Source organism: Mirounga leonina, unplaced genomic scaffold (assembly GCF_011800145.1).
Source record: "Mirounga leonina isolate KUSES-001 unplaced genomic scaffold, KU_Mleo_1.0 Mir_454, whole genome shotgun sequence".
Classification (NCBI taxonomy): Eukaryota; Metazoa; Chordata; class Mammalia; order Carnivora; family Phocidae; genus Mirounga; species Mirounga leonina.
The window spans coordinates 13,543,692-13,570,552 of NW_023270763.1; the positions used below are offsets into that span (position 1 = coordinate 13,543,692).

General features: G+C 43.9%; 1 protein-coding gene across 1 annotated transcript in view; it reads left to right on the forward strand.

Annotated features, from left to right (window-relative positions):
* Positions 1-26,861, forward strand: part of GALNT17 (polypeptide N-acetylgalactosaminyltransferase 17) — a 446,468-nt gene that overhangs the window by 25,071 nt on the left and 394,536 nt on the right. The window lies entirely within an intron of this gene.

Genomic DNA, 26,861 nt, shown 5'->3' on the forward strand with positions numbered 1-26,861 from the left:
TATATCGTAGGTAAATACTTAAGAAAGTATTTTTAAGAAAGTATCAACCCGATTTCCATTTAAATTCTCACTAATGGTGTATGTTAAATTCGAGCCATTTTAATGTGTGTAGTGGTACCTCTTTGTAATTGTAATTGCCATTTCCCTAATAACTAATGTTTTTCCGTTCAAATCTTTGCACATGTTTTTTCATTTTTCATTCCTGAGTTTGTATCCCTTGATACAGTTGTCTTATCAGATATGTGATTGACAAGTATTTTCTCCCAGTCTGTGGCTTGTGTCTTCATTCTCTTAATAGTGAGTTTCGAAGATAGGCTTTAAATTTCCATGAAGTTTATCCAGTTTACCCGTTTCTTCTTTTATGAATCATGCTTTTGGTATCTTAGTTAACAAGTCTTCACCTAACCCATTGTCACGAAGGGTTTCTTTTTTTTTTTTTTTAAAGATTTTATTTATTTATTTGAGAGAGAGAGAGAGAGAGAGAATGAGAGAGAGTACATGAGAGCGGGGAGGGTCAGAGGGAGAAGCAGACTCCCCGCCGAGCAGGGAGCCCAACGTGGGACTCGATCCCGGGACTCCAGGATCATGACCTGAGCCGAAGGCAGTCGCTCAACCGACTGAGCCACCCAGGCGCCCCATCACGAAGGGTTTCTACCATGTTTTATTTTATATGTTTTAAGTTTTGGTTTTACATTTAGATCTATGATCCACGTTGAGTTAATTTTTGTAAATGGTGCAAGTTATGGATTGAGGTGTATTTTTCTTTTCTTTTTGTATATGGATATCCAGTTGTTCTAGCATCATTTGTTGGAAAGACTGCCCTTCTCCCACAAACTGCCTTTGTACATTTGTCAAAAATCAGTTGACCACATATGTGGAGGTCTGTTTCTGGACTCCCTGTTCTGCTTCTTTGCTGTACATGTCTGTATTCACAACAATACCACACTGCCTGATTATTGTAGTTTTATAATAAGTCTTAAAATGGATAGTATTAGGCCTCTAACATTGTATTTCTTTTTTAAAAGTTCTTTTACCTGTTTTAGGTCCTTTATATTTCTATATGAATTTTGGAACCGGTCAGTTTCTGTAAGTGGGAGTAAATTCCAGTTGGTCATCATTTTTTTTTTCTTCAAGATTTATTTATTTGAGAGAGAGAGAGAGAGAGCACACATGTGAGCAGGGGGAGGGGCAGAGAGAGAGGGAAACAAGCGACTCCCCACTGAGCATGGAGCCTGACCACGCGAGGCTCAATCCCAGGACCCTGAGATCATGACCTGAGCCAAAACCAGGAGTCTGACACCTAACCAACTGAACCTCCCAGGCACTTCCTCCAGCTGTCCATCTTTTAAATTTATTGTTGAATTGTGTTTCAAATTACTGCATCTATGTATCCGTTGCCTGATAGCAACAGACACTGTTCTGACCCTCTGTGAGTCCCAGCCACTGTTACCTGTCTTCCTTCTGGGTGGTTCTTTCCCCAGCCTTTCTTCACACTAATGCACTGATCAGGGTTCAGTAGATGCTGGAGGGGGCCCCTCTGCAGGTCTCTGGAATTCTCTCTCTGCAGCATTCCCTCTCCAGTGCTTTGCCCTGTGAATCCTAGCTGTCTCAGTCTCCGTGGACCTTCTTCTCTATCCCTTCAACTCAGGAAGGCTGCTGGCCTTTGCCTGGGTCTCTTCTTCCAGTAAGTGGTCGGGGAGCTCTCAAGGGAGTGGCTCACATTTTTTTCCCTCTCTTTTGGGGATCATTGAGCTTTGTTGCCTGATGTCCAGTGTCTTGAAAACTTTTTTTTTTTTCATACGTTTTGTCTATTTTGGTGGTTTCAGGTGGGAGAGTAAATTTGGTCTCTGTTACTCCATCTTGGTTGGAAGTAGAAGTGACTTACTTGGGTTTTACATAATGGTTTCTTCTTCTTTTTTTAAAGTTTTTATTTTTTTAAGTACTTTTTATGCCCATCATGGGGCTTGAACTCACAACCCCGAGATCAAGAGTTGTATTCTCTACTGACTGAGCCAGCCAGGCACCCTTATGTAATGGTTTCTTGGTTTGGTCTGCTTTTTAGAGGGGACGTTACCCTAGCCAGGCTGTCCTCGACCTTCTGTATGGGGAGGGCAAGTTCTTCCCATCTAGAGTCCCCCCTTCCTTTGTCTTGAATTTATAACACCTTGTCTAAACTTTTGTCATTGTTTTTTTTATTGTTTCTCTTTTCCACTTGACTACAGTCTCCTTGAGGATTATGGCTGAGTTTTATTTACATCTTGCCCTGCTAGCGAATGTTAGTTTATGTAATGAATAAGTCAATGAAAGTGAATGAGATTTTCCATTTTCATAACAATGCATGGGTTGCTCTTGTTCCCTTCCCCCTTCAAAGAAGTAGATCAGCAAAGGATATACTCTGTTGGAAGCGTGAAGCTTTATTTAAAATTTAGCTTATTTGGAATTTTGAGTGGGTTATGTGCCTGCGTGCATGGAACAGTAACAGGGTGCTTGGTGTTTTAATATTGTAAAGGGCTGGCTACTTGGAAGTCAGAATGGCCCCAAAATAATACATGGTGAATTTCTCTCCAGGAGATACAGGTCTGGGACCATATGGTCCTGAGCTTTTTAATGAAAGTTTATTAAACAAATGTCATTATGCTTTATAGCTATATAATCTGTGCTGTTTAATCCATTTTTCTTATTTCGCTTTTGTTGCTAAATGGGATAAAGGCAGAATTGCAAAAATATATGATTCATAGGAAGCCCCTGTGGGAATTTGGTGTTTTTGAGGGGCCTAGTGAGTTAGAAGGAGGGGCGACACTCGTGAAAAAAACTTAGTAGAAGGGTTATCTATCTCTACGAAACAACTCTTTTAGAGAGAAAATTTGTGTCTCGGAAATATTCTCATTAGAAATTTTTGATTTCCAATTACTTGCAAGTTGCTAATTTGGGGAGGCGAATTTACTCATTCTTATTGCCATGCACTTTGCTCCGTTCCCTGTGGTTTGTGCCCTATAGCTGTTTTGCAGAATGCGAAATGTAAAACAAATGCAGACGGGGTTTTTAATCTATTTGAACAATTTGGAAACTTGCATCCCACTGTAATGGAATTCGCTGTGTTGTGCCAAAGGATTTTTTTTTTTTTTTTTGATTCTGAAGCTTTTGTGCTATTTGCTTTTGCTTTATTTGAAAAAGGTTCTGGGACATTGCCAAAGACAACTGGGAATTGCTTGAAACTGTATTAGAAATACACGCGATGTGGTTGAATGTGGAAGTATAGCTGCATATGTTGTGAGTCATTCCCAGCGCCGTTGTGGGGCTGGGTATGGCTTTTATTTAAGTAGTTGTGATCATATTTGTAAGGAGACAGTCAATAGTGTGAAGAATGTGAGGTTATGGGAGTTTTTTTGCTAGGACACGTTGATCGAAAGTTTCTAGAGTGTTTTCCTTGACTGTTTTTGATTTTCCACACGGTTTAGATTTATTTTCAGGAAAGGATACACCCTCCCCTAATCCGCTGCCCACCCATCCAATATTTTGCTCGACTCTTTTTGGCCCTTGGGGCTACCTGGGTGTGCTAACGTGAGAGTGATTTTATGGAAGGGGAGGGGACTGAGGAGTAGGTAAGAGAAAACCACATAGGACAGAAGAAAACATGGTAGAAGAAGAATTTTGGAAGAGGGCAAAGAAGTGAAAAAGGGAGATGAAGGTGTATGTGTTCATCAGAACTATTGACGAAGTTAACCAGGTTTAGGAATGTATTGTAAGAGCCTTAAAATAACCCTTCTCTGCCTCTAGTCTTATCTAAGAATCTTGGTTTTCCGCAAAGCAATGGCTAGATGCCATCTTGGACTGCTCTTTAGAAGGACTGAAGACCCCACAAGGACCAAACCCTCTAGAGTGAAAGTTACCTAAGGGTGAGTGTGTCACCATTTCCCAGTTTCTGCAATGCCTTGCACATAATAGTAGCTTAATGAATGTTTACCAAATAAGTCAAAGTCCCTTAGTCCTGAAATTGCACTACACTTCATGATTTTTTTTTGATAAGCAGAATAACCCGATTGCTGAGATAAGCTGTATCGAGTGGCTTTGACATGTCCTGGCAGCTTCCTATTTGGTTTGAAATGAAGGTGTTGTTGCATCCTAAAGGTGAGAAGTGGGATTATAGGAAACTGGTAGCAGGAAAAGAAAAACCAGGGATAGGAGATGGGGCCAAGAAAAGAGCAGATGCTAGAGTAGGGTGTGGGTTTTGTATCCCTGCAAAGCAAATGAGTAGATTTCACTGTCATGATTATGATTGCCCTTTTTTTTCCCCCTCTCACAACACAGCGCATTGTCTAGCTGCTGGCTGCTGGCCCTGGAAACCATCATGCCCATCCCAGGAGAACCTGGGAGGGCAACAGGCAGTCATTTGGTGGTTTCCTTGATCCTCAGAGGTGGTAGTGTATTTGGGCCCTCTGAAATCCTGGAGGCTTGGTGGAATGGTTGTGGATGCGGATCCTGGAATCCCCAGCCATGTGAGTGGGAAATAAGACGGTGGGCCTGCACTCCTGGGGTCATGGTATGGCCATAGACGTCAACTCTTGGGCTGTGCGTATTTTGATAAGGTGAACTGTATCGCTGCATCATGGAGAAAGAGAGTATTTAGTCTAATGATGTGACTAAATAGTTTAACATTCTAGTAGTAGTATGATTTTTCTTATTAAAAGTAAGCCACAGAAGCTCAGGGGCTTTTGTCTGTTTTATTCACATTGTATCCTCAATACCTAGGGCAGTGCTTGGTGCAGGGTAGGTACACAATAGATAGTAGATGAATTTTTAGACGGTGTAACTACAATGCCTGCAGGTCAGGCAAGGGGAGGAGAGGGAGAGGAGGACCGAACACCCTTGTGCTTGAACTAGTTTCTGCTGGCAGTCTCTTCTCTTCGGCAACATAAGAGATTCTTCAGTGCTTGCTGTGTCCTGGCACAGTGCTAGGCACTGATAAGATAGATGGGTAAGGCCCAGCCCTGCCCTCGTGGAGCTCTTACTCAAGAAGGAGATCTATGGTGGCAAGTAAGCCATTGCCATAGGGCTGCTCTGGGGGTCTGCTGCAGATGCTGGGGGGATCCTGGTAGGATCTCCAGGCTCAGGGAGGCCTCCCAGAGGGGACCTCTGAGCTCAGGGTTGATACCCTCATAGGATGGCAGAGAAAGAAACTGGGGGGAGTTCCTTTATGGGGAGGTCATGCCAGAGCACTGGTATTAGCCTGCGGGACCTTGGCCCCATCAGGGATCTGCACATGTTTAGGTGTGTCTGGAGCTCTGGAGAGGATCTGGGGAGGATCCGGGCATGGAACAGAGCTTAGCAGAAGCCAGATGAAGAAGTTTGTGTGCCACGCTTAGGAGTTTGGATTTCCGTCTTGGGAAGTAATTGAAGATTTATTTTATTTTCATTTCCTAAAAAACTTTTAAGTGAAAAATTTTAAACATGTGCACAATTCACGTTTTTCCATATTTGCTCTCTCCATCTTTCTGTATCTTCCTGTCTATCTGTCCACCCATCCATCTGTCCACAGAATCATCTGAAGCCTCAGTCACACACATCTGGCTGGCTGGTTGATGGCTGGCTCTTGCCCAGGATCTTATAGGGACACCCAGGTGTGGCTTCACCACGTGGCCTGGGATTCTTCACAGCCTGGTGTCTGGATTATGAGGGTGAGTGTCGAGAGAGAGAGAGAATGAGCACACTAGGTGGAAAGACAGTGCCGGGACGCAGCAAGCACTGAAGAATCTCTTATGTTGCCGAAGAGAAAAGACTGCCAACAGAAACTAGTTCAAGCACAAGGGCGTTCGGTCCTCTCCCTCTCCTCCCCTTGCCTGACCTGCAGGCATTGTAGTTACGTTGTCTAAAAATTCATCTATTGGGGCGCCTGGGTGGCTCAGTCGGTTAAGCGACTGCCTTCGGCTCAGGTCGTGATCCTGGAGTCCCTGGATCGAGTCCCGCATCGGGCTCCCTGCTCGGCGGGGAGTCTGCTTCTCCCTCTGACCTTCCTCCCTCTCATGCTCTCTGTCTCTCATTCTCTGTGTCTCAAAAAAAAAAAAAAAAATCATCTATCTATTGAGTACCTACCCTGCACCAAGCACTGCCCTAGGTATTGAGGATACAATGTGAATAAAACAGACAAAAGCCCCTGAGCTTCTGTGGCTGACTTTTAATAAGAAAAATAATAATAATACTAGAATGTTAAACTAGACTCCAATGTCATGTCCCATTGTTTTCAGCACATTGTGGTCATCAGGGCAGTTCAAGAGGAGAGAAAACAGTCTCCACCTCTTGATGGGGAGTGGCAAGATTCTAGAAGAGCGTGTGGATCTGGAAATACTGCTGTTGGCCACTTCTGGAAGATAACAGCCTCCCCTCCAGGGGCCAAAATGGCAGGATCTGTAGCTGGATGTACAAAGAGTCTGAGATCACACTCAGGCCTCCAGGGTGAGGGGAGGGGGGTCATGCACAGAAAGGGCAATGAGGATAAAGGGACAGGAAAGCGGGGGGATGATGAGGAAGGAGTTTGGTTCGGGGTTCCCTGATTTGTTAGTAAGTCATGCATCAGGACAGCTTCAGAAACCACAAACCCCACAAGTATAGCATTATTCCGGGAGCAGACAGCTGAGTGTTTCAGTTGTTTTCTGCTAGCTTGGGCCGAGTCGGGTTTCCTGGCCTCCCTGCGTGCTGGGAATGCCAGGGCCCTCAGCACTGGCTTCCTTCAGTGCCTTAGAGCAGGACTTAAGGAATTCATCTAGCAGGTGTTTATTGAGCACCTGTGGTATGCTCTGACCTGAAGGGAGCCGAAAGAGCTTTGTGCGTAGACGGGGAGACGGTGCTTGGGGCCACACACATACGGCCAAGCTCCGCGGATACGGAGCTCTGAGCAGGGGCAGATGCCAGATGTGCCCCCTGGGTTTTTCCTTGCCTCTGGGTCCCCCACGGGGTGCACTGTTGCTCGTGTCTCCGTTGGAGCACAGAAAGTTCTGCCCGAGAGGAGAGGCCCGGCCACCCATCCTCACACGTTATAAGACGTTCATCCGCACGGGGCTCTCTTGGTCCCTGAGTCAAGCTCGGCATCCTCAAGATGGCATCCCCTCCCCCTGTCCCTGGGGCAGAAGGCAGACTCAGTGGCCAGATGGCCCTGACCAGGATTGCTGTCTCCAGGCATCCAGTGTCCCAGAAAGCCTGCTTCCCTGGGCACACCCCGCCCCACCCCTGACTCCCAGCTTCCCGTGTCTGGGCTCTGATTTAGTGTCATACTGCCTGGGTGGTTCTCACACTCTATATTCTGAAAACCCCGCCTGCAAATCTGATTCCCTGTAGCTTGTACACAAACGACTATGATTCAAGGTAGAAAGCCCTGAAATGCAGAAAGAGTTCCACAGAGGGAAGGAACCCTTCTGCCTGGGGAGAAGAGAGCAAGTTTATTTGAGGAGAGAGCATTTCAGCTGTACTTTGAAAGTCAGATAGAGCAGGATCTACAGACTGATGCGGATGATAGAAGAAACATTCCTGAAAAAAGAAGAAGAAGAAGAAGAAGAAGAAGAAGAAGGTAGCGGGAGGGGAAGAATGAAGCGGGGGAAATCGGAGGGGTAGACGAACCATGAGAGACGATGGACTCTGAAAAACAAACAGGGTTCTAGAGGGGAGGGAAGTGGGAGGATGGGTTAGCCTGGTGGTGGGTATTGAGGAGGGCACGTTCTGCATGGAGCACTGGGTGTTGTGCACAAACAATGAATCATGGAACACTTCATCTAAAACTAATGTTGTAATGTATGGGGATCAACATAAGAATAAAAAAATGAAAAAAAAAAAAAAAAAAAAAAGAAACATTCCTGTTAGACTCCCAGCTGGAAAAAAGAAAAGCAGGGAACAGGACATGATTTTTAATGATTTTTATCAGCTCCTTCCAGGAGCATGCATACAGTTCATGCCGAGCTATTTACCTTTATTTATGTCTTAAAATTCTTACTAAAATTAGTTCATTATTTCCTCCTGCCTACACGTGGACATTTGCTTTTATCAAGAAAATCTGAGCAGAGCCCTCCAGCTGAATCTACCCCATAGGTGATGTGAACAGAATCAGCAATTTGGAACATTTTGATTGAGTCAGAACTTTTGAAATGTTTTGGAGAGAGTTCTAGCATTTTAAAATCAATACCAGAGTTTTATATGGAATGTATATTTATTTCTATTAAGATTAAGAAAAATAAACCAGGAAGGGAAAGTTTGCTTGTCTGAAGATCTGGAATGTGTATTTTCCAGTAACTGCTTTTATTTTATTATTATTATTTTATATTAGAGAGAGAGAGAGAGCATGAGCAGGGGGAGAGAGGGAGAGGGGGAGAGGGAGAGAGAGAATCCTAAGCAGGCTCCATGCTCAGCATGGAGCCCAGAGTGGGGCTAGATCTCATGACCCGGAGATCATGACCTGAGCCAAAATCTAGAGTCGAATGCTCAACTGACTGAGCCACCCAGGTGCCCTGTAGCCCTCCATTTGTAAGTCAGAGACCACTTTATACATTTTATTTTCATTAACATTCACACCTTTCTGTAGATTCGAGTTACCACCCACAGTCCTTTTTCTTCAGGCTGGAGAACTTCCTTTAGGGGTTTAGGAGAGTTTTGCTGCATAACGAATTCTGGGTTTAACAGTTTTTCGTTCAGCAGGTTAAAGATACTGTTCTATTGTCTCTTGACCTCCATGATTTCTGATGAGAAGTACACACTCACTTGTATTATTGTTCTCATGGATGTAATGTGTCACCTTTCTCCGGCTGTTTTCAAGATTTGAACTTTGTATTTCTGCAGTTTGCCTGGATGTAATTTTTTAAATATTTATTCTGCTTAGGTTTTGTTGAGTTTTGTGAATCTATGCTTGTTTTTACTAAAGCTAGAAATTGTAGGCCTCTTAAAATGCCTCATTTTTTTTTTCCCTGCCCGTTCTCTCTGTTTCCTCTCTTTTCTGGGACTCCAAATATAAGTTGAACTGACTGATGTTGTCATACAGGTCTCGAAGGCTCTGTTCATTTTTCTTCAATCTTTTTTCCCCCCTCTGTTCTTCAGATTGGATAGATTATATTGAATCTTTCTTGAGGTTCAGAGACTCTTCTGCTGTCTCCAAATCTGCTATTAATCCCATTCCAGTTATTGTACTTTTTACTTCTAATTCTCATTTGGTTCCTTTTTAATAACCTCTGATTTCAGGGCTGAGATTCCCCCATCTGTGCATTCATTGTGTATATATTTTCATTAAAATTCTTAAACATACGTATAATAGCTGCTCTAAAGTCTTTGTGTGCTAATTTAAAAAAATTTTTTTATTTTTTTTAGAGCGAGAGAGTGCAAGTGCAAGGGAGGTGGGGAGGGGCAGAGGGAGAGAAAGAATCTCAAGCAGGCTCCACACTTAGAGCCCGATGCAGGGGCAGGGATCCATCTTAGGACCCTGAAATCATGACCTGAGCTGAAATCAAGAGTTGGATGCTCAACTGACTGAGCCACCCAGGTGCCCCCTTTATGTGCTAATTTGAATTTCTGGATCATCTCTGAATTGCTTTAAAAATTATTTTTTTCGGGGTGCCTGGGTGGCCCAGTCATTAAGCATCCGCCTTCGGCTCAGGTCATGATCCCGGGGTCCTGGGATCGAGCCCCGCTTCAGGCTCCCTGCTCAGCGGGAAGCCTGCTTCTTCCTCTCCCACTCCCCCTGCTTGTGTTCCTTCTCATGCTGTGTCTCTATCAAATAAATAAATAAAATATTAAAAAAATTATTTTTTTCTCAAAAATGGGTTCTGTTTTTTCATGTCTAGTGATTTTGGATCAGTCCTCGGGTGTTATTAAATATATGTTATAGAGACTCTGGATCCTGCTAATAAGTTCCTTTCAATAGGATTCTTATTCTAACAGACTGTTAACTTGGCTGGACTTAAACTCTAAGCTCGGTCCCTTGCACTAGGTGGCACATGACATCTTCATTTATTTCTTTCAGTTTCCAGATGATCTTTTTCACCAACCCCATGCTCCCCCGCCCCCGCGCCCCCATCATGGTCCCTCATGTCTGTGTGTAGTCTGGTAGTCAGCCAAGAATCTGGGGGGATTTCATATACAGATTTTATGGGTTCATCCCATCTGCAGTTGCCTCCCTTGCAGGATTTCACCTCTAACTTTCTGTTTTCTAGCCACCAAGTTTTCCTCTGATAACTGAAGCGGTTAAGTCTGTGGCCTTCTGCCACAAATGCATGCCATTTGGAGAGGGCCTTCAGGTAAAAGGCCTCTGCGGTCACAAATTTTACCTCCTGAAGCTGTTTTTCAAAGCTCGACTCCTGTCCAGTTTCAGCCTGTTTTTGGTCCCTCTCCCATACCTTTAAATACATTTTTTTTTTAAAGATTTTATTTATTTATTTGAGAGAGAGAGAGAGAGAATGAGAGAGAGAGAGAGCACATGAGAGGGCGGAGGGGCAGAGGGAGAAGCAGACTCCCTGCCGAGCAGGGAGCCTGATGCGGGACTCGATCCAGGGACTCCAGGATCATGACCTGAGCCGAAGGCAGTCGCTTAACCAACCGAGCCACCCAGGCGCCCCACCTTTAAATACATTTTTAAGAAAATTACACTTTGTCTGGATTTGATCGTTATTACCTGCTGAAGGCTTAGTTTGTACAAGCTCTTCTGACATTACTGAAAGCTGGGTCGACACAGATTTTTTTTTTACAGTTTCATTGAGGTATAATTGATATAAAATGAACTGTACATATTTAAAATATACAACTTCAGGGCACCTGGGTGGCTCAGTCGGTTAAGCCTCCGCCTCTTGGTTACAGCTCAGGTCATGATCATGATCTCGTGAGCCCTGCATTGGGCTCCACACGCTGGACGTGGAGCCTCCTTGGAATTTTCTCTCTCCCTCTGCCTCTCTTCCCCGTTCCTGCATGCACCATGCCTCTAAACAAACAAATAAAATCTTAAAAAAAAATAGAATATACAACTTCGTAAGTTCTAATATATGTTTATGCCCTTGATACCATTACTACAATCAAGATAACAGGTTTTGAGTTTTGTTAAGAAGTTATATGAGGGGCGCCTGGGTGGCTCAGTCGGTTGAGCGGCTGCCTTCGGCTCGGGTCATGATCCCAGGGTCCTGGGATCGAGTCCCACATCGGGCTCCCTGCTCTGCGTGGAGCCTGCTTCTCCCTCTGACCCTCCCCCTGCTTGTGTTCCCTCTTTCGCTGTGTCTCTCTCTGTCAAATAAATAAATAAAAAATCTTAAAAAAAAAAAAAAAAAAGAAGTTATATGAAATGAGTAGTGAGAAAACAGGGCTGTCTCATGCTTTATATTTTACACATTGCTTTCAAATGCAATATCTCATTTTGATCTTCATAATATTCCTGTGTTATGGACGGAATGTTTGTTTCCCCATCCTCCCCCCTCCCCCATTCATATGTTGAGATCCTAAGCGTCCATGTGATAGTATTAGGATGTGGGGCCTTTGGGAGGTGATTAGGTGATTAGGTGATGAGGGCGGAACCCTCCTGAATGGGATTAGCGCCCTTATGAGAAGAGACGGGAGCCCTTGCTTTTCCTTCTCTGCTCTGCCACGTCAGGATGCAAGCTGGCCATCTGCAAGCCAAGAAGTGGGCCCCCACTGGATACTGGATCTGTTGGCACCTTGGGCTTGGACTTCCCAGCTTACAGAACCATGAGAAATATATGTTTGTTGTTTGAGGCACCCAGTCTGTGGTAATTTGGTCCTGAACAAAGACACCTAGTGAATGTACTTTGGTTCTTAATGTCACCCTTCTGCTGATGGAAAATTGAGGTGATGTGTTAAGTCGTTTGCTCTTTTCATGAAGCCTGCCATGCTTCCTTACACCACCACATACCCGTGATTCTCAGACACATCAGCTGTGGTCTTGCCTTCAGGAGTGCAGTTTTTTTTCGCGTGGGGAGAGAAAGCTGCTCAGAACAGGGCCAGGTGAGTTTGGGGCTGAGAATTTGGAGAACCTGCAAGCCAAGTGGAGGTATTTGGACCAGATATGGGGTGTGGTGGGGAATACTGCGGTGCTCGAGCAGAGGAGGTCTGGGACAAGGGGGGGCAGTAGGGCTCGGGGAGAAACCGAGTCAAGGAGCCCGGTTTGGGAAGCGTGTGCAATAAGGCAGTGTAATATGAGCGTGGTTGTGAAAGTGGAAAGGAAAACAGGTATCAGGGCCTTTTCAAAGGAAGAACTGTAGGGAAATAGGAGAAAAGAAAAGGGAGGACCCCAGGTAGCCTCTTCATTCATTCTCGATGGCTGTGCCAGTTCACTGCGTAAGTGCCCAAATGAATGTTAGTCGAAATAATGTGAGTGGCAGTGGGGAGAAGGGTGCCGGGGTGAAGCTTGCTCACAAGCCACTAAATTAACACTTCCCTAACTTGGGTGTGCATCAGAATCACCTGGAAGGCAATTTCTGGGTCAGTAGGCCTCGAGTGGGCCTCCCAATTTGCATTTCTTTTTTTTTTTAATTAAAAAAAATTTATTTTTATTGTTTTTATCATTGAATCAGGCGAAACAATAAAGATGTTCTTATTTTTTGTTTACTTTTTTATTTTATTATGTTAATCACCATTTGCATTTCTAACAAATCACATGCACCCTGCTAGCCCAGGGCCACACTTTGAGAACCAACTGCTCAAAGTCAAGAGAACCTTTATGCATTCTGCTGTCTGCCCTTTCCGCTTCGGGGGGGTGCTGACTGCTTGGAATGTTTTTCTCTCAGTTTTGTCTGCTGGGATTGACAGTTGGAGAGGTGTCTTTGGGATCATTAATCACGATTTAACATTTGCAAGAAATCTACTTTATTACCTCCCTTAAACTCCAGAGCCCTGTTTCTGGAGCCTCTCGGGTGACATTTTGAGAGCATTGTATGTTCTGCCACAAATTCTTCGCGAGCAAACGAGGAGGCTTTCCAAATGTTACAGAAGATCTCGTGTCCTGGGAAGGCAGCGCTGGCTGGCTCAGCAGCGGACAGATTGGAAAGTACTCGTGGGAGGAAGGACGTTCGGCTTATTGGCTAATGTGCGGAATCATGACTTCACGTATCATCAGGTAGGGCATCCTGGGCATCTCTCCAATTTGTCAGGGGTCTTCTTGAGTTTCTGCTCCGATTGCAAAGAAGGGAATGTTTCTGTTAATGAAGCCCTTAATGTGTTCAGGTGTTGCAAGCCGGATGCCTGGGTAATTGTTTCTTAGAACAAACCATGTGCATTTCGTGTCAGTTCCAGGCTGTTGGGGTGTTGTGGACCTTGAGGGATTTTGTGATTCTTTTATGATTTTATGACCCAGCTGTGCAAAGTGATAGGGTTTAGCTTCTTCTCCACGTAGTGTCAATTCATGGCAGGAACTGAGCCTTGAGCACTCGGGAGCACGTGCACTCTCTAGCGGGACGTGTAACCATTTCACTCATCTGGTCCGCTGTGACTGATGGCTTTGTTCTCCTACACTCCTCCCAGCTCTGGACGACAGGAGGAATTCCCCTGAGCACACACCACTGGCCTGGACCTGATATGCCATCCGGACATTGAGGTTTTCCCTAATTCCTACCCCTGCACTCACAGGACATGTGTTTTACAAAAGCCCCCACTCCCACGTTTTTGAGATGCAGGGGCCTTACTGGGACCTTACACCTGGCCCCTTCGAGAACTCCTCTCCCTCCCAGGCTAGACTCTAGTCTCTACTGCTTGTCTGTAAACTCCAGCAAACACAAGAATTCAGCAACAACCTCACCTTCACTAAGAACTGCCATACATCCTGAATTGTGCCCCCCAACAAAGTCCTACATTGGAGTCCTAACCCCTAGTACCTCAGAATAAGACCATATTTCGAGATAAGGTCTTTAAGGAGGTAGTTAAGTTAAAATGAGGTCTTCAGGGTGGGCCCTCATCCAGTGTGACTGGAGTCCTTATAAAGGGAAATTTGGACACAGCAAGAAGGCCACCACCTCTAAGCGGAGGAGAGCACCTCAGAAGAAGCCCACTCTGCCCTCATCGTGATCGCAGACTTCCAGCCTCCAGTCGGAGAAGATAAATTTCTGTTGTTTAAGCCACCTGGCGTGGTACTCGGGCAGCTGTTGAAGTAACACAGATCTGCTAGATGATTTATCCCTTCTCTGAGCTTGGGGGCCATGGCCGAATCACACAGTCTCCCCCAGCTCTGTCCCTTAGGCCTATGTAGAAAGCTTATAATCAGACCCAGCCTGTCTTCTGCTTGCTGTCTTCACTGACACACTTTAGCTCAGGGAAATCCTTCCCGTCGTCAGCTCAGCCATGTAGGAGACTTACCCTCTTTGGATAGACCCAACAGGCCCTCTCTGGCTAACTTTACCAGCTCCCGGGCTCAACCCTCAGACTTCCTTCCCTCGCTCAAGATGGAAACCAGCTGGTTACCTCAAAAGGTCTATGTGCTCATTTCACTTGTTGGTTTTCAGCATGGTGGGTTATTAAAGGCCCATTTTACATGATCCTGTGTGTAGCCACACCTGCAAACGCTGGCTTAGTTGGCATTTACCAGAATTCTAAGTTAACTCTGACAGCACTAAAAATGGTATGGGGACTGATGGAGGGGGTTTAGGGCGGTGCATGTGAGTTCTGAATCGGGAATCAGCCTGCCGTACAAACTGTGGGACCTGGGGGGAGCATTATCTAATTGTCTACAGCTCCGTTTCTATATCTACAAGATGAGGGTGAGAATTGCAGTCAGTCATGGGACGTTGTGTCATGTGGAGCTACAACATAGGAAGTTGCTGCTCTATCTGCAGGAACTCAGTTCTTAGAGTTGTTACTTTTTTAAAAAACTTTTTAATTGTTATGTTAATCACCATACATTACATCATTAGATTTTGATGTACTGTTCCATGATTCATTGTTTGTGCATAACACCCAGTGCTCCATGCAGAATGTGCCCTCCTCAATACCCACCACCAGGCTAACCCATCCCCCCACCCCCTCCCCTCTAGAACCCTCAGTTTGTTTTTCAGAGTCCATCGTCTCTCATGGTTCGTCTACCCCTCCGATTTCCCCCGCTTCATTCTTCCCCTCCCGCTACCTTCTTCTTCTTCTTCTTCTTTTTTTTTTTCTTAACATATATTGCATTATTTGTTTCAGAGGTACAGATCTGTGATTCATCAGTCTTGCACAAGAATTGTTACTTTTATAGTAAGGATCTCCAAGATAATTCAAGAGTCCTATGTGCCCTCTATGTCAACAGAGATATATACTCTGTTAGATATGCTAAATAATGGTGCTGTTTATGATCTTTTTTGTATGAGTTACTCTATATAGGTACTCCAAAAATGGTAATCCAAGTAAAGAAACTGTATGTAGCCTGTTTTTGAACAAAGAGAATTCTGCTTTTTTGCATGGGGGGCGGGTCTGTGAGTCCTTAGATCTATATTTCCTGGTTAATTTCCTTTTGTTATTTAAAACTAGAAGGTAAAATGCATCTCTTTCTAATTTCCCTGCTCCCTTGCTCCTCTCTGAGAGAAGGGAACACTTATCTATTTGGGTTAGACTTGAGGACCCAGATGGGGCCACGTTTCTGGTGGGGTGTGCCACGGCTTGTGAAAACCTCGTGCTTGGGAGTGTGGCCTTTTTTGCTTCCTCTAATCCATGCTGCGGCCCTAAGCTGAGCTGTCCCAACTATTTTCCCGTCTTTGCTCTTCTCCTGTGGGCATTCCATTGCCTTCATATTTTCAGTGGAGAGTGTAAGAGCTTGCCTTTTGGGTTTGGGCTTAGCAGGTGGGAGAGACTTGTAGAGCTTGATCCTCAGCCCCACAAATCAGAGTTCACTTCACATTTGCCATTGCCCTTTGGGTGCTAGTGAACCTCAAGAGCATGATGGAAAGGAGAGGTTACTAGCCTAATATCATCAAAACTCCAAGCCCAGTTCCCTAAACAAAGGGTCTTAACAGCCATTATTTCCCTAGCCAGTACCAAAATGAAAGTGGGATTTGGGCCTCTAGGAGCAAACTCAGCTGCCTGGTCCTGTAAGTCAAGGTTGATGCTATAATGGGAAAATAAATATTTCCCCTAAGGCAAGAAAAGCTGAGGCTGCTGAAGCCTGCAACTCCTTCCCTCAGGACAGAGGCTGTGTTTCTTTTATTTTCTCTTTTTCTCCCCAAAGATAAACATACAGCCAGACAGCTGCCCTCACCTCTGCTCCCTAGATCTCCTTCCTGTTTTCTCTGGATTTTGTATTTAAAAGCAAAGCTCTGACAGGTGGATCCAGCCACAGGGTAAGAAGACGCAAACTGCAGAGAGGGACGGATACCTCCATGTCTTAGTAGCTGCCCTAAAATGATCAGTTCAACAAGAAGATCTGGGATAAAGACATGGTGACATTTTCGAGGGACAGGTAGAAATCACTCCCGAGTTAGGCTGACTTTTGTCTGCTTTGTCTATTTAGATCACTGTTGTTAGTTTTGCTAGGCAGCTTTATTTTGAAAGAAGCCACAAAAAGAAATGGTTTCCTAATGTTATTTCCCACCCCCTGCCTTGTCCATTTTCCATTGTGGGATTCTTTGTTCTTGGGAGTATAGTTAATGCTTAAGAGCTGGGATTGGCTGACCTTGTAGGTTGCAGTTGTCCCGGGGACCGTGCTGCCTGGGAGAGCCGCATCAATTTATATGTTGAAATATCCGCAGCAAAGCTTTGGGCACCTTGCTGGGTCACTGGACACAAGTGTCTCTCACAAGAAATGGGCCCGAGGGAGAGTGGGGATGCAGGGGAGGTTTTGTTTTGTTTTGTTTTTATTCCTGTAGCCGCAACTCAATGTAAATGTAAATTACACCTGGGTATTTTAAGTGTGTGTGTTTTGATTCATGCCGCACAGCTCTTGAATGAGGTTTTGATGCAAGAAAGAGAGGAAAACTGAACAAAAAGGTTGGATGTTCCTTGGAAGGCAGCCTTCCTCATGGTCCTTCACTCAAAAGTTGTTTCTACCCACAGAGGCTGTGGGCTAGCATGCGTGATGTGCAGGTGTCAGAGGGATTGATGAGAACCCCAGTCTCAGGCCCTGGAAAGGATGGGCAGTCAAAGGGAGGGAGGAAGGTGGGACTGATCTTGGCCATGAGAGCTGACCAGTCAGTGTGGTCCAGTGGTTAGTGCAGGGAGAAGGCTAGAATGTGGGTCACTGATGCTGTGGCCATGCTCTGAGGAGGCCCCTGTAGGGATGTCTTGGGTTGGGAGGGGGGGAGGGGGGGCGGGCAGTCAGGAGAAGGCTCAGCCTGGCCTCAGCCCTCCTTCAACCAGAGCATCTTTGCTTTGAACTTTTTATATATTGGGCATGTCCCACGGGACTGTTTGAATGAAAACCGTAGATGAAATAAGATTAAAAGCCACGTCCTCCGAGGAATCCCAAGGGGGCTGAGGCTTGGTCATTAGGAACAGTTGGTCATTAAGAAGAAACAGCTGTACAAGATGAGCTTGAACTTGAATTTCAAATGTAAAGCTAAGAATGCACAGTCTAAGAGAAAGACAGCCCAGTTTAGAGGTAAGATCCCACCCTTGTGTTTCTTGAAAAGAAATTTTTTTTAAGTATTTCTAAATTGAGGTGTAATTTACATATGGTTTGAAACGTATAGATCTTAACCGTACTATTTTGATCAGTTTGGACAAACTGCTTACGTTTGCGTAACCCACACTCCACCAATATATAGACCAATTCAATCACCCCAGAAAGTGCTCTGTACCCCTTCCCAGTCAGTTCTACATCCACCAGAAACAAGCACTCTTCTGATATTTTTCACCATAGATTAGTTCTGCCTGTTCTAGAATGTCACAGAAACGAAATCATGAAGTTCATACTCTGCTGTTTCTGTTTTTTTTCCTTCACTCAGCATAATCTTTTTGCATTTATCTTTGTCAGAGGTCTATAGACATTTTCTTAAAGAAGCAAATAGTAAATATTTGAGGCTTGACAATCATAAGGTCTCTGACAATATGCAAATGACTGGTCACTGCTCTGTTTCAGTAAAGCTTTATTTACAAAAAACAGGTGGCCATTCTGCTGGTATAATTTGCTGACCCTTGATCTATTTTAGTTTATTTATCAGAAGTTTCTTTTTACTACTTATGAAAAGTATTCTGTGTATGAATAGATCACAGTTTATTTGACCTTCTGTTAATGGACACCCAGGCTGTTTCCAGTTTTGGGCTATTATGAATAAAACTACTATGAATGTTCTTGTGTGAAGACTTTTGTGAGCCTAAATTTCAATTTCTCTTGTATAAAAATCTGGGCGTATAATCACTGTGTCATAGGGTAGGTGTACGTTTAACTCTTAAAGAAAGTACCAGACAGTTCTACAAAATCATTGTACCAACTTATACTTCTGTCAATAACATGAGAGTTCGGGGGGCTCCTCATCCTTGCCAACACTTGGTGTTGTCGGTCTTTTTCATTTTAGTCATTTTAGTGGGTATGGAGTGGTATCTCATCATGCTGTGAATACTTGATTAATGCAATTCCATCCCAGGCGTTGTCTTTATTTCTGAGGTGGCTGGGAAGGTCATGCTTCTTCCTATGATCAACCTTCCAAGCATTTAATAACTTCTCTTTACATGGAATCTGGATGAGTAAGTGGCATGTGATATTCAGAGTCGTTGACAGGATGTATTTTGGTCTTTGATCATCATCTCCTTTAATTGTCCCCATGAATCAAATTTTACACCAGTACCCCTTTGTCTTCTTTGGTGGAGAAGAGCTGGGAGAAGGGTGGTTCTTCTTGGTTCAGTTGGTGAAACAGAGCTGGGAGAAGGATGTCAGCAATGACGTCATTTCTGTTTTTACAAATGCCATGCTCTTTCCTCCTCTAGAGCTTTAAGACCAGGCTGGTCCCCATTTATTGAAACACCCAGTTGATTCCTTCCTGCCATATGGTTGGTTTTCCCTGGGGGGTGAGGGGAAGGACTGAGAAAACAGACCCATATGCTGCTGGTTATTCTGTTTGTGTTTGGATACAGAGTTTGGTTTGATTTGTGTCAGAAAATAGCAGTATTTTTATTTCATTGATTTCCTTTTTGCTTCTTTTATAAAAGGAAAGAATAAAGGCTGGGAAATTAGCTACAGAATTGGCAAGTAAATAATAAAATAGTGTGTTGTTGGTCCATGTGCAGTAGAAAAAAGGAATAATGTTTTACTTTCTTTTGGTGTGTATTGACAAAAAACATATTGGTTTCTTGTATCAATGTGGTGTTTTAGAGGCATAAAGAATTCTTGTATCCCCTTTCTTATTCACTAATGAAAATAACCCTGTGAAGTAGTTTTATCAAATATGAAACCCATTTTATAAATCAGGACTCTGAGGGTCACAGAAATGTAGTAACATGCCCAAGGTCACTTAGCTTGGACTGTGGTCCTAGTTGAATAGGTATTTGAGATTGCAAATGGCTTGGTTTGGCATAAAATACTTTTAGTGAATATTTTTTTCCCCACCTTGGAAGAAGAGATATGGCATCTTAGGAAAAAAAACCTTTCGGATCCTCAAGTTCAAATAACAGTATTCCCAGGAAGGTTCAATAGTGAAATTAGAGGAAGGAGAAGGGAAAGGTGGATTTGGGGGAAGAGAGCTTTATCTAGAGATTCAGCCATGCATTGAGACACAGCCTGTGTCAGATGCTGACTGGTGGGGACATGAGATGGTGGGGGTGACAGCCTGGGTGTTGAGGAGAAATTTCTGATGAACTCTGCATGGATACGATCTTCTTTCTCCCTTCCAGCTCTAAACTTTACTCATTACCTAAAATAAGTTTCCTTCATTTTAGTTACTCCCTTGAATCAAGGAGTGATGTCTTAGTAGAGTTAGGAGCAAAACACCAGGACCCCTCAGTGTCCAGTGCTGTCTCAGATTTGTATGGTCCTATTGGAACAAGGTCCTTAAGGAATTAAAGGGAACAAGGGATGGGTAAGAGCTGTCTGTTCCTGTGTCCGGAGATACTATAATGGCCTTTGGCCACAGCGTCCAACTGTTACACCCACCTTGAGGTCCCAGGAATGTGAGTTGATGCAGAAAGGTGTTTGCCCAGCCCTGGCCTGGGTGGAGGGGCTAAATGGGGAGGCAACAGAAGCTAATATGTATTGAGCACAGAGTCTGTGTCAGAACTTTACATACATTACCTTATACTATATTCTCATAACAACCCTATGGAGTGGATATTACGATTAACGCCATTTTACAAATGAATGCATCCTAAAAGCTTTAAGTGATACACCGAAGGTGACAGAGGTGGGATTTGAACCTTGATTGTCTAATCTGGAGCCTATGATCTTAACCATTATTTCATGAGTAGCCACGTGATAATAATATCAAAAAGCCAATGTTTCTCGACCCTTGCTTTTGGCCAGGCGAGGTGCAGAGAACTGTCCAGGTGCTTGGGGAGCTGTTGGTGAGCCGGCTGGGCCAGATCCAGGGCAGGGGACACACAGTGGGTTGGTGTTTTTAGAGTCTGTGTTTGTGTCTTTGGCATCCACCAATCATGGAGCCAAACTAATGGTCAGAGTTGTTTTTCTCTCCTCTGGGGTCCAGAGTCCATACTCTGAACCGCCTTCTTATATAACTCTCACCCACCAGGCCAGTATTCCCCCTGCTTTAAATCAACCCAGGGTCAGGGACCAGACAACTGGGGGCAGCTCTCTGCCCCAGGTGTGCTGGAATTCTTCAAACCAGCCAATCCTGAGCTGTTCACCTGCTCTGCTTTGCTGCGGCCCAGGCTTTTGCCTCAACTCCTCCTTCTGTTTCCTGAGCAACTCCTGGGATGTCCCCAGGTGGCCCTGTGTGGGGTGGCATGCCCCTTGCTCTTGGGAAATGCAAGTAATCGATGTCTTCTTTCAAAGGCATTGGTCTCTCTTGTTGTCACTCAGTCACTTCTGTAAATCAAAATCCTATGGTATAATTGAGACCATCAGTTACATTTTGCTGACCAAAGATTGGTTCTGGAGAATGGAATCATTGACTCTGGGAGCATGTGTATGTTTAAAAAAATTGCCAAGGGTTCATTGGGTTTTAGGGAAATATTTGCGGAACAAACTTGTCTAGCATAGCAGCGGACTGAGAAGAGGCTTTGTACCTGGCTTACCAGGTAGGCAGAAAAGATTTAGCCCAGCAGACCTGAGACTGTTATCTTTGTGGAGATCTACCTACAAGCTTGGCCTTTGGCTGGCATCTGAGAACTTGGGTTTTGAGAGACTTTCCGTCCTTTCCTGATCGGAGTGGCTCACTGTGCCTAAATTGTTTGTGCAAATAATATGGTTTATGCTGAACACCTGCTTTCCTTCTGGGAGCCTGGAGTTTAGGTACATGGTAGGCCTGTGTGACAAGCCCCAGTGATAACCGTGGGCACTGAGTTTCTAATGAGCTTCCCTGGTAGGAAATATTTTATATGTGTCGTCACAAGTTCTTGCTGGGGGTACTGAGTGCGTCCTGTGTAACTTCACTGGGAGAGGACTCCGGAAGCTTGTGTCTGGTTCCTTCTAGCCCTGGTTCCATGTGCCTTTTCCCTTTGCTGACTTTTGCTTTGTCTCCTTTCCCTATAATAAATCCTAGCATGTGTAGGGCTATATCCTGAGTCCCGTGAGTCCCCTATTGAGTCATCCACTTGGAGGTGGTCTTGGTGACCCTCAGCACACCTGTATTTGAAACCTGGTTATGCTACTTCATGGTGTGTGGCCTTGAGACAGTTGCTTAAGTTATAAACATACTCCTCGTCGGTAAAACAGGATGAAAACACCAGTTCAACTGGATAGGGTCTGGGGTTCAGTGAGAAATATGCATATGGTAGCCTTTAAGGGTTAGTTCTTTTCTGCCATCCCACCCAAACGTAGGAACTAACCAGAATGAGTGATGAGTCGGTGGACATCGCTGCAGGAAAGGAAAGGCCTGCAGGTTCCTTCCGTTTCCTATTTTCCTTTCCTTTCCTGTTTCCGTTTCCTGTTTTCATTTCCTTCATCTGGATTTTGTTCCTTGCTCTCTGTTGATCTGGAATATACAGGGCCAGTAAACTTGGTCCTGTACCAGAGAGATTGAGAGGACACCAAAAGACTTTGAGCTCCCAGAATTTCTCCTGGGGTGTCTGGACTAGTGGTAGACAGCTGATGCCAACACAGAACTCTTAAGAACGAAGAACCTCACAATTACCCATACTCTACCTTATGTACCTCGGGAAGTTGGGTACCTTGAGTTAGCCCAGGGGCCACTTTAGTCCTGGTGTCTGCAGGTGGGGTGGCTGGAAATTTCAGTAGAAGGAATTTTTATGTCTGCATTTCATCTGGAAGGCCTCTGTGTTTTCCATCAGGGAACGTGTGTGTGTGTGTGTGTGTTTGTGCGCGCACGTGCGCGTATGCTCTCCCCTCTGCCTTGCTAAAAAAGGAAATCTGGGTCAAAACGAAGTGTGTAGTTCCCTTCATTTATGTGCCGGCTGCAGGGGTTCTTGAACTTGAGGCCGGCTTCAGCATCACCTGGAGGACTTGTTAAAACACACATGGCAAGCACCACTCCCAGAGTTTTTGACTCATAGGTCTGGGTGGGACGTGAGAATTCACATTTCTAAATGGTTCCCAGTTGCTGCTGCCGTTGCTGGTCCCTGTCACACTAGCCTGCAGCTTCTCTGGTGGCATAGCTGGCTCTGGCCGAGGGACATCTCTCTTTTTGTCAAGAGTGACCCATTTAAGCTCCTCACTATGCTGCTTTCACCCTAATTAATGGCCTAAGAGTTTAAGCTTAATTTACAAGGCAAGAAGCCCTGAATTTTTTCTTTGAATGATTTCACAAATAATCCATCTAATTTTTTTTTTCACAGAATGACATTTTAAGTCTTGTTTGCTCTCTTGTTTGACTTGTGTTCAGGATATCACTGTTCCTACTGCTGTAACTTTTGTAACCCACTGGTTATGTATAAGTGGTTTGAGCAGCTCCTTCCTTGTGGATTAGGACTCACAATCATCTATCCCCTCATCCATCCATCCATCCATCCATCCATCCATCCATCCATCCATCCATCCACCTACCCACCTATTCAGCCAGCCACCCACCCACCAATTCATCAGTCCACCTACCCACCTTTCTATCCACCCACCCAGCCAGCCAAACAGCTAGCCATTCATCCAGCCAGCCAGCCATTTACCTAACATAATGTGCTGGTAGGCTGTAGAGTTATAAAGAAAAGTAAGACCGTGTTCGTGCTCTCAAGAGGTTTATGGTACTGTAATAGAAACTCCTCTTTCTTGTCTTCCCTAGAGCAATTGTGCATTGCTTTCTTCCTAGTGAGTTGCAATAATACTTGAATCCATTAGATTAATACTGTCCCTTCCCTACGAGCGTTCATTTCCTCAGAAAATGTTGTGAGAAATCTGCTGATTTCTTGAAATAAAGGCGCAAATGTTTTTAACTCCATACCTTATTGGAAAGGCAGCTGAAGGAAACCTTTCATAGCCTCTTGGTGATAATGACAGAAAGGTTTTCTTTGAATCAAGATGCTCCTTTTTAGAAACTTCTGTGATGTTCTCAGGTTATCTTGAAAGACCCATGTCTGTTTCAGCAAGTCTCACCAGTGGCTCTGCGCAAGATGGTTGTGGAAGGCGTTTTTGCAGTGATGGAGCACCCCCTGTAAATAATTCTAGAACACTTCCTGGGGACATTTTTTTTTCTTTTTTTTTTAGTTTCAGAGGTAGAATTTAGTGATTCATCAGTTGCATATAACACTCAGTGCTCGTCCCATCATGTGCACTCCTTAATACTCATCACCCTGTTACCCCATCCCCCACCCACCTCCCCTCCAGCAACCCATAAGAGTCTCATGGTTTGTCTCCCTCTGATTTCATCTTATTTTATTTTTCCCACCCTTCCCCTATGTTCACCTGTCTTGTTTCTTAAATTCCACATATGAGTGAAATCATATGGTATTTGTCTTTCTTTGACTTATTTCACTTAGCGTAACACCCTGTAGTTTCATCCACATCATTGCAAATGGCAAGCTTTCATTCTTTTTGATGGCTGAGTAATATTCCCTTGTATTTATATACCACATCTTCTTTATCCATTCATCTGTCGATGGACATCTGGGCTCTTTCATATTTTGGCTATTGTGGACATTGCTGCTATAAACATTGGGGTGCACGTGCCCCTTCAAATCACTATGTTTGTATCCGTTGGATAAATACCTAGTAGTGCAATTGCTGGGTCATAGGGTAGCTCTATTTTTAACTTTCGGAGAAACCTCCATACTGTTTTCCAGGGTGGCTGCACCAGCTTGCATTCCCACCAACAGTGTAGAAGGGTTCCCCTTTCTCTGTATCCTCGCCAACATTTGCTGTTTCCTGAATTCTTAATTTTAGCCATTCTGATCGGTCTGAGGTGATATCCCATTGTGGTTTTGATTTGTATTTCCCTGATGCCCAGTGATGTGGAGCATTTTTTCATGTGTCTGTCGGCCATTTGTATGTCTTCTTTGGAGAAACGTCTGCTCATGTCTTCTGCTCTGACCAGGTACCACTTTGGTTTTCATTGCTGGGTGAGGTAGTTCAGGTGAGTGCCTGTCCACAGGTAAGAACTGCTTTATGTTTCCTAGAGGCCTTTTCTGAAGCATTTAAAATGGTATCTTTGCTCCATGTGTCCCTCCATCCTGCAAAAGTGTCAAAAATTTGCATTATAAAGTTGTATAAAAAATTTAAAAAAAGTTGTATTAAAATATCCGAATGATTTTCACGTCCCCTTATCCTTGTCCCATCTTTACTTAAACAAATAGAGCTCTTTGCATGGCTGTAATCATGGATATTCAAATGGGCTTTTCCCATTTTGCGTTATTTGGTAAATGTTCTTTCTTGCTCCTATGTGGCCATAATGACTCCAGCCAATACCCTCCTCCACTTGATCCCGACATCATTTTCCAAATAAACAGTCCTTTAATTCTTTGGGTGTCCTACAATTCAATTCTTACACGAAGTATCCGAGTTAGCACAGACCCCGCAGGTGAAGGACTCAGTCCCACAAAACACCAACTATAAGTGGGGTCCCAGAATACCTGCATTTTTGCCCAGCTGATTATAAACTTAGAGCTCCCATGGCTCATCCTCACTAAAACTACTCCCAGAACTCAGGAAAACTCTATACTTATGATTGCAGTTTTATTATAAAACATACAACTCAGGAACCGCCAGATGCAAGAGAAGCAAACAGCAGGGTATGGGAGGTGGGGGAGTGCAGAATTTCCAGGCCCTCTCTGGGTGCACCACAGTCCCAGCTTGCAAACACAGTCATAAACTTGGAAGCTCCCAAACCTCATTCAAGAGTTTTTGTGGAGGCTTCCTTTCATAGGCATGATTGATTAAGTCATTGGCCATTGCTGATTGAACCTAATCTCCAGCTTCCATAAAAAAAAAAAAATAATGTGGCCATAATGACTTCATAATAGTCATGGTTTAATATACTTTCATTGCTTTTCCATTTTCCTTTGCTGAATATTAGGTCACTTCTATTTTTTTAAAATATAACTAAATGCTTCTATATCTAGTATCTATATACAGAAAGAAAAAAAATCAAGCACACTTTTATTTCTTCCTTCGAATTATTTACATACATTTTGATGATTGGGTTATTGTTCTTGTCGCTGTAGTTTTAATTACTCTTGATGCCATGAGTGAGACTTTCTTCCCAAAGAATTGAACTGATTATCTCCCTGCCAAAATTGAGCTTAATAATTTTTCTTTGTTTTTCCAATGTAATAAATTTTGTTTTGTTTTATTTTGTTTTTTAAAGATTTTATTTATTCATTCATGAGAGACAGAGAGAGAGAGAGGCAGAGGGAGAAGCAGGCTCCCAAGGAGCAGGGAGCCCGATGCGGGACTCGATCCCAGGATCCTGGGATCATGACCTGAGCCGAAGGCAGACGCTTAACCATCTGAGCCACCCAGGTGCCCTACAATCTAATAAATTTTAAAGCCTATGCCCACTATTTTGATTTATAATTCTTTTTTTTTTTTTTTTTTAGATTTTATTTATTTATTTGACAGAGAGAGACACAGCGAGAGAGGGAACATAAGCAGGGGGAGTGGGAGAGGGAGAAGCAGGCTTCCCGCCGAGCAGGGAGCCCAATGCGGGGCTCGATCCTAGAACCCTGGGATCATGACCTGAGCCGAAGGCAGATGCTTAACGACTGAGCCACCCAGGCGCCCCAAGATTTATAATTCTTTAATTGTCAATACCATTGAACCTGCTTTCAGTTATTGGTTTATTAAAGGAGTTCTATTCACGCCCATGTTCATATTTGTGCTAGAGACTGATGACGTGTCTCCTTTGCATGGGGCATTTACATATATACTCTGTGTGTGTGTGTGTGTGTGTGTGTTTTAATATTTATGTCTGGATTTTCCAATGCTATGTTTTTCTTTTTGTTTTTTTTTTCAATTATGCCTGCTTGGCCTCATAAAAGTTGATGATTTTTATAAAAATACATAGAACAGTAAGTTCTGCCTGTTTGGAACTCAGATATTTATTGAATGAACGAATATTTATCTTTTATTTGAAGTCTCTTCTATTACGATAAGTTTAAGAACCACTTGGGAGAAGAATGTTATTACTACTTCTATGTTTTTTATTTCTGTATGCTATATTTTCCATTTCCATGATTTATAAACTCTTAATTTTTATTTAGGCAAACTCTACCCGCAATGCAGAGCTCGAACTCACAGCCCCAAGATCAAGAGTCGCACACTCCACTAACTGACCTAGCCAGGCTCCCCAAGTGTCATTTTTTTCATTCTAGTTTTTCTGGAGGGTTTCATTTGTTACATTAAGCCTTTTTTGCCACCAAATTCAGATTGGGTATGAATGTCAGCT